The 7,534-nt window shown below is 40.3% G+C and overlaps 1 long non-coding RNA gene across 1 annotated transcript; it reads left to right on the top strand.

The window, feature by feature from the left end:
• Positions 1-3,314: 3,314 nt before the first annotated feature.
• LOC117536391 lies at positions 3,315-4,032 on the top strand. Its single transcript, XR_004567549.1, has 3 exons — positions 3,315-3,337; positions 3,815-3,873; positions 3,958-4,032. It is a non-coding gene; the product is annotated as an uncharacterized LOC117536391 (long non-coding RNA).
• Positions 4,033-7,534: the final 3,502 nt, after the last annotated feature.

The following is a 7,534-nucleotide window of genomic DNA, read 5'->3' as shown; positions in this document are numbered from 1 at the left end:
AATAATTAAATTGCATACATTTTCTTTTAGTAAACACTGAAAACGGGTCCCACAGACCCAAACAGCACACAAAGGTTAAAGGTCAGCATATAATAATGTTAAAATGTGATAAATATATACACTGCAAAAAACAAAAAAAAGAGGAGTAAAAGTAGCCCCCGATTTGTTTATTTTTTGAAAGTAGCCCTCATCCTAAAAAAGGTTGGTGACCCCTGGTCTAGTGCAAGTGAAATGTTTGTGGCTGCAGGAGTCAATACTCTACAAGCTGTTTTAAGAAATCTCATGTATAAATGTATTTGCCGGCTTAATGACTCTGATAATGAAATCCTCTTGGCCTTATCGAACATAAGGTTTAGTACTACACGCTACCAATCGCAGCTGTGGAGACATTGGTATAGTTGTCTCTTTGTAGGACACTGATTTAAATTATTCTTAAACTATGCATTCTTTTTATGCTATGTATGTAATTTATTATATCTAATGCCTTGTCTTTTATCTGGACCCTGAGTCTGTAATAAAGTATTCATTCATTCAATGGCATATTATTCAATGTATTTTTATAAATATATTTATTTTGGTAGGTTTGCTCTTCCGTAATACATATTAATTATTATAATAAAGTACATGTGTATAATAATACTTACATACTTTTACTTAAATAAGATATGAATGCAGTACTTTAACTTGTAATGGAGTAATTTCACTGTGTGGTGTTTGTACTTTTACTTCAGGATCTACTACCTGCAGCAAGTGCTGATAAAGGGTCTAAAGTGTTATTAATGTGATAATAAAGTGCTACTGAAGAGTGTAAAGTGTTAATTAAGGGTAAAGGGAACATACCTGCTCTGTGTATCCGAAGCTGAGGCTGTAAAACAGCGTCCAGTAGTTTCTGGAGTCTCTTCTTCTCCTCTTTGGAAAGAAACAGCTCCTCCTCGAGCTCTGCTATTGTTTGTTCAAACAGAGCAAATATCTCTTCATTAGCAGCAGTGAGTCGCTGCTTCTTCAACGACTGCAGCATTTGGACTTTACTCATGTTTCCTAGATCACCTTTTCCTGCAGACTCCGTTAAACACACCGTTTCTCTCTGCATCAAACTCTCAATCTGACTAGTGTTGCTAACGTGTTTCCAGCTAGCATGCTAAGCTAGCTCCTGTAGGCGAAGGTAAACGCTCCAGAAAAAAGAGCACAGAGTCCATTCAGAGGTTTATCCAGACACACAGATGGTGGATCAGTAGAGCTGGAGCTCACACACACTTTCTCAGGAACACACAGAGAGAGAGAACCGTAGTGACGAGACGCCACGTGGATCCAGGTTCTTCTTGTTCTTCTTCTTCTTCTCTCGGTTTTTGGCGGATTGCAAACAGCTTTAAGGTGCATACCGCCACCTACTGTACAAGAGAGTGTATCACCATATCATCCTATCACCACTCAAATACTTAAGAATGGCCTTCCTGCCTCTCTTACTCCCTCACCTTCTGTTCCCAGTGTCCCCATCAGGCTCCACTCCCTTCCTGCCTCTCTTACCCCCTCACCTTCTGTTCCCAGTGTCTCCATCAGGCTCCACTCCCTTCCTGGTAGCTCTTACCCCCTCAACTTCTGTTCCCAGTGTCCCCATCAGGCTCCACTCCCTTCCTGCCTCTCTTACCCCCTCACCTTCTGTTCCCAGTGTCCCCATCAGGCTCCACTCCCTTCCTGGTAGCTCTTACCCCCTCACCTTCTGTTCCCAGTATCCCCATCAGGCTCCACTCGCTTCCTGCCTCTCTGACCCTGTCTCTTAGTTGTTCCCTCTCTGTTTTGTACATGTTACAGTGTAATATGATGTGTTCCACATTTTCTTTCACTCCACACCCCCTGCATTCTTCAACTTTGCATTTTCCCATTAAAAACATTAAGCCGTTTAATCCTGTATGATCCAGTCTGAGTCTAGTGATGGTGATCTCCTCCTTTATTATGACTGATTTTTGTAACTTGTGGTATCTCCTCCCTTTCTGGTCTTCCTCCCACCTTGTCTGCCATATTTCCATACCCTTCACTGCAAAAACTGCAGATCTAACCAAGTGTAATAATCTTAAATTTAGATTCTAAATCTAGTTTGTCTTGATTTGAGTTTAAATAGCTTATCTAGTGCTTTCTATGGAAGATTTTTTGACTTAATTCAAGTAAATGTTACTTGCCTTGTCTTGATAAGCAACTTTGTCTTTATTTTAGTTATGTTTAACTAGAAACAAGGGACCTGTCTATAAAACATCCACTTCAAGGCTAAAAAGTCTTATTTTAAGCACTAGTATGGCAAGAAGAAAACAAATTAATTTCAAGCATCAGCTCTGTGGTTAACATAAGTTATTTTCCCAGCTGGTAAAGACAGAAAGACACAATTCAAACAACAATTAACATCTATTTGAATGATAATCAAAAAATGAACTGATAATCATAACACACTCTCCTAAAGGATATGGACCAGAATAACTGATAATATGCATGACATTGACTCTTGAGGTAGGTGTGCAATCTCTACTCTGTTACTGCCCTGGAACTGGTAACAAGGTGGGGGTCCCTGAGCAGTGAGGACACTGTTGGGAGGGGCTGCCAGCTACTCAGTACCCCCTCCCTCTTCCTTCAAGCAACGTCTATTTCCCCTGTTATCTGGTCTCTTATTATCTAGACTCTATGGCATAAGCAATACTGGACAAAGAACAATATCTTAATTTCTGAGATTGTGGTGCATTTATCACACCACACTTGTTCAAACAATCCATGCCACATTACACATTCAAACATGAACAGCTTAACACACCAAGTATGGCTGAGCGATATGGATAACAACAAATATCACAATATCTTTGACTTGAATTTTCACACACTTCATCAGATGTGGACGACTATAACGATTGCTCTCAGAGGTGTTTGCGAATTTGGCGCTTGCTGCATTATTTAATTATGCGAAGACCCGCCCCTACTCTGCTTCTCATTGGCCCTGAAAGAAGAAAAACCTGGAATGTGCATCCATGTGGTGTTTGTCATCACTCATAAAGTCGGAAAATGTGTGACTTTATTTACCATGTATTTGTCAGAAGCTGGAGCAATGACAATATCCACTAAAATATGTAAACAACGAATGCCAGTACTATATTATTTACATCGAGAGATCTTCCTCAGTCCTCAGTGTTTACAAGTGGATGGCTGTTTGTGTCCAAATGATGGCAAACAGGGAATTTCCTATTTCACGAGGATCACCTGAACGCACCACAAGCCAAGCGCCAGCGGAATGTAACACGTTGTTCAGTTCACCTTCACCTTCACCAGAGATGCAGGAAAGCGACCAAGAAGTGCAGTTAAGGTAACGTTAGTAACTGAACGTAGGAATAAAAGTCCATAGGCATATGTAACATATTAGTGCTTTCAATTTATTAAGTATTAGTACATTCATTGGTTAACTGTTAGCTGAATTAGCTAAGATAGCTAGCTAACTACGAAGCACGTGTTGCTAGCTAACCTTAACCTCACTAATGGGGTATGTAAAAATTAAGCTAGCTAACGTTAACTACTCTCAGATAAATAAACTGTCTGTAAGGAACACAACATTAGCCGACGTTAATATCATACGTTTTCTTTTGGTATTCAGTAATTGTATCTGTTAAAAGCTAGCAGTTAGTTAAAAACGCAAAGGGTGGTGGTAGACTAGCTAACATCGACCTAGCTAGTTCATAGTGAATCACAGCAATTTTACAATTTAGTGTCTGATGCCTTTTTAATGTGATTTTTTTTGGGGTTGACTTTTAAAATGACAATGGCCGTCTTTTCCTGTAAATTACAGAATGCTTCTTCATGGTGAGATGGATAGATTTGATGACACAACTGTGTCACTCTTAAAAGGTAAATCTCTTGTTAATTATTTAGACATCTAACATCGGTTTGCTGTTTTCTCTGTATCAAAGTTCTATTGATTTTTACACTCAGGTTTTGGACGAGATGGGCCGAATTCTAGAGGCAGGCAACAAGAACTACACTGACCAGATCAAAGCCAGATGGGAAAGCTTTTGCGAAAATGCGCTGTTGTTTGTCAGCCATCTTAATTTACACCGACCCCTCACCGGAACACAACACCGGACCTTTAAACCGAAAGAAGAGAACAAAAACAAAAACCAACCGGACAGATACCACCACGTTTATAATGCGTCCAAAGTGGAACACTAATTTTTTGATTGGAGTTTCCCCACTAACTCACCATCCCACTGACTAATCTCCTCCCTAGTCTTCATGCAGTTACTTGTGGTGGGTGTTTATGCACTGGAGACCGCTAATCCAGCAAAGCGACTAGCAAGCTAGCAACACTACTGAGACCACGGCCATGCTCCCAAGCCAAGGCTTCAACCACTTTCTCCGCAACACTACACACCCCGCTCAACGATCCCAAGGGAACCGCCACTTAACCTGCCAGGGAAAACTCTGCACCGTTCCGCACTGCTCCACATGCAACGCACCAACCAACCCACACAAATCTCACCTATCCGTTGCTGTATCACAGATAAAAATAAGTGGACGAGCCCCCAGCTGTCATGGCTCTCAGCCACCACAAACGCGCGACAGAAAACGAGGGCGTGAATAGGAAACAAGAGTTTATTCACTGCTGCTGAAGGACACAAACAGGCGAAACAAACTACGAAACAAGAGGTCAGCTGGTCGTGGCTGCTCTTCGCGCTGCGTCCTCCTGCCAGAGCGAGAGCGAGAGCGAGATCCGGCCCGGTCCTTTATCCGGCTAGCTCCAGCCGCCAGGTGTCCTCAATCCCAGCTGATAGACCAAAGGGAAAACCTTAAAGGAACATACACACACCAGAGATAACAAGGCAGGGGTCGTCACACACACACACACACAAATTAATAGCATGCAGGGTTAGAAGAACAAAAGAAAATGTGAACTCACCCTGCTTGCGACAGAGCAACGCCACGAGTTATACGATGCTTATGTTTATACATTTAGGTTGTTTTAACATTGTGAAGTCAACTTGGAAAATCCTCACAGGAGATCAAAGGGTTAAAAAGTCGGGCTGATTGACAGAGTGGCAGCTGTCTAAAATCATTCCCTAATTGCTAATCAGCGTTGCTGCACCTTTAAATGCACCGCACCTGAAAGAAGGGCAGTAATCAAAGCTGGAGAGGGACACACTAAAAAGCGTGCGTCCAGCAGCAGCAGCAACGAACCAGCAGAAGAAACGTCAAAGAAGCAGCAGCACTGGTGCAGCCATAAAAAGCTGGAGAGGCGGCCGGTGAGAGACGAACTGTGTGTTTAGTTAAGAGTCATACAACTTGCCGTTCATGGCGCACGTTAGAACGTGCGTTCTAGTTCAGTGTCATTTGTTTGTTTGATGTCCTCAAGCTAAAGCAACATGATTGTTGATTTAAAAGCGAATGTGATTTGTTTATTGAGAGATGTAGATTGATAAAAACGGTTTGAATGCTGCTAAGAATTCAGTCTATTATATTTGCATTTTTAATGAGACTGCATAAGTTAACTGTTTAAAAACATCATTCATAAAAATACACTAAGAAAGTAAAAACAATATTCACAAGTGTTAAAAAGTATGATGTAAATGTATTTTTGCATTTATTATTTCATGTGCATTTATTTACAGTAATTATTTTTATTTTTCATTTAAGGTTTTTTACCTTACAACCTTACTACATAAGCTGTACTGCAACAACAAAAACGAAAGTAAAGAAGAACTCAAAAGAAACAAAGTTGTGGTCACGAGTGAAACCCAGTTCAAACCTCCTAAGGACTGTATCATCCCTTTCAAGCGGGGAAACTGCAAATATACCCAAGGGCTCGACAAACATTAAATGCACAGCTATTTGCAGGATCCGCTGGCCGCCGTCAAACACACAAATCTAATATTTCCTACATAATCTATTGAATAATTCGATATAACAGGCTTCTCCTCACCCCTTGTTTTCGAGCTCGTCTGTGTGTTTGAACGGATGCCTGCCACCCCGGCGAACAGCTGGCTGTTAGTCTCTCCCTATGAAGGTATATTTGCTGCAAAATGCGAGAGCATGTAAAACCTAATGTGAGCACTTGCAGAAATAAAATCTGAGCTTGTGTGCATACATTTACACTTGTATACAATATCCACGTAACTGTGAACCAAATTTGAAGTCACAGAAGAAAAAAAAAAGTTTTGTAGCTTGAAGAAAAAAAATGAATTTAGTGATGAAATGTTCACTTAAAAAAAAATACATATTTTTAAAATATATTTTCCATTACAACTGCAACTTGGTTATAACAACCACTCAAATCAGTCATTAAAACTTGACTAATCTGCTCTGTGGCAGTATAAATCGACGAATCTGCGGCCTTGACTTTTGCTACACTTCTTGAGATAAATGTGTCGCAACAGTAATTTTCACCTGTAGATGTGGGTGGAGGGAGGGGGGTTGGAGCGAAGGGGCGGAGCTATCGGAACAACGAGGCTCGGGTCAGTCACACAGTCACAGCCATAGTCACGTCGAACCGGCAAAATAGCGTCAGTTAGCCAGCTAACGCTAGCTTTGTTGAGTTTATGCTAGCTAAACAAGTAGTGTTTGTAGTCTATAGCAGTAATGAATATATTATAGCCTACTGCTTTGGCACTAACGGTTGATAACCGTTTATGAAAATAAAACCAACTGTACTGAAATAATGACAAGTTTTATAATTGTCTTGGGCTCCTGCTGTGTTTTTAAAGCCTTTGTAAATTATCCATGCTATTTTCTATTTAGCTAACGTCGAAGTAGTGTATGTGAAATCAACCTCACAATAAGATGTGTGTATATTACAATTATTAATGTCCTATTTCAAGATGATTACTTAGATATTATAATATGGTTGGTTGAGCTGGAGTTCATTATTGAGCTTACACGTCAGTCATCTGAAGAACGAACCCAAACCTTGTTGTTTTTATTAATTGCATTACCAAATTGATATCAAATTAACAGTAAGCATTGGTAACACAACTTCCAAAGTTACAGTAAAATAAAAAGGACCCTGACTCGGACAATACACAATCCAACATGTTCAACAGAAGAGAATAAGTTATATTGTTTGTACACATGGTACTTTACATATATATCTGTTTGTTTAAAGTGTCCAGGTGATGCAGACAGGCTTGACCAGAGAGTGAGAGACAGAACTGGACTCCTCACAGCAGTGAACTTCAGCACAGGTACAAAGACTCTATTTTTCATACTGTACAAAGAATCAAGAAAGATATTGGTTTAAATAAATGAAGTATTGACTTTAATACACTGATATACATTCCATTAAGTAAGGAAAATGTCTGCCTTATGGACAGAGTTAACATGGGACTTGTCCTTCAAATGTACTTTGCATTGGAAGTTGACATCATATTTCCATTGTGCGGACCACAATGGAAATGTGATGTCAACTTCCAATGCAAAGTCCCTGCCACCGGCAGGACAACTTTTACCAACTGTGCCTACACACATTCAACACTTGGGGGTGTTCTATGCATGTGTCTGAGGGTAAAATAATCATCAT

Source organism: Gymnodraco acuticeps, unplaced genomic scaffold, assembly GCF_902827175.1.
Source record: "Gymnodraco acuticeps unplaced genomic scaffold, fGymAcu1.1, whole genome shotgun sequence".
Lineage (NCBI taxonomy): Eukaryota > Metazoa > Chordata > Actinopteri > Perciformes > Bathydraconidae > Gymnodraco > Gymnodraco acuticeps.
This window is presented reverse-complemented; position numbering and strand designations above follow the sequence as displayed.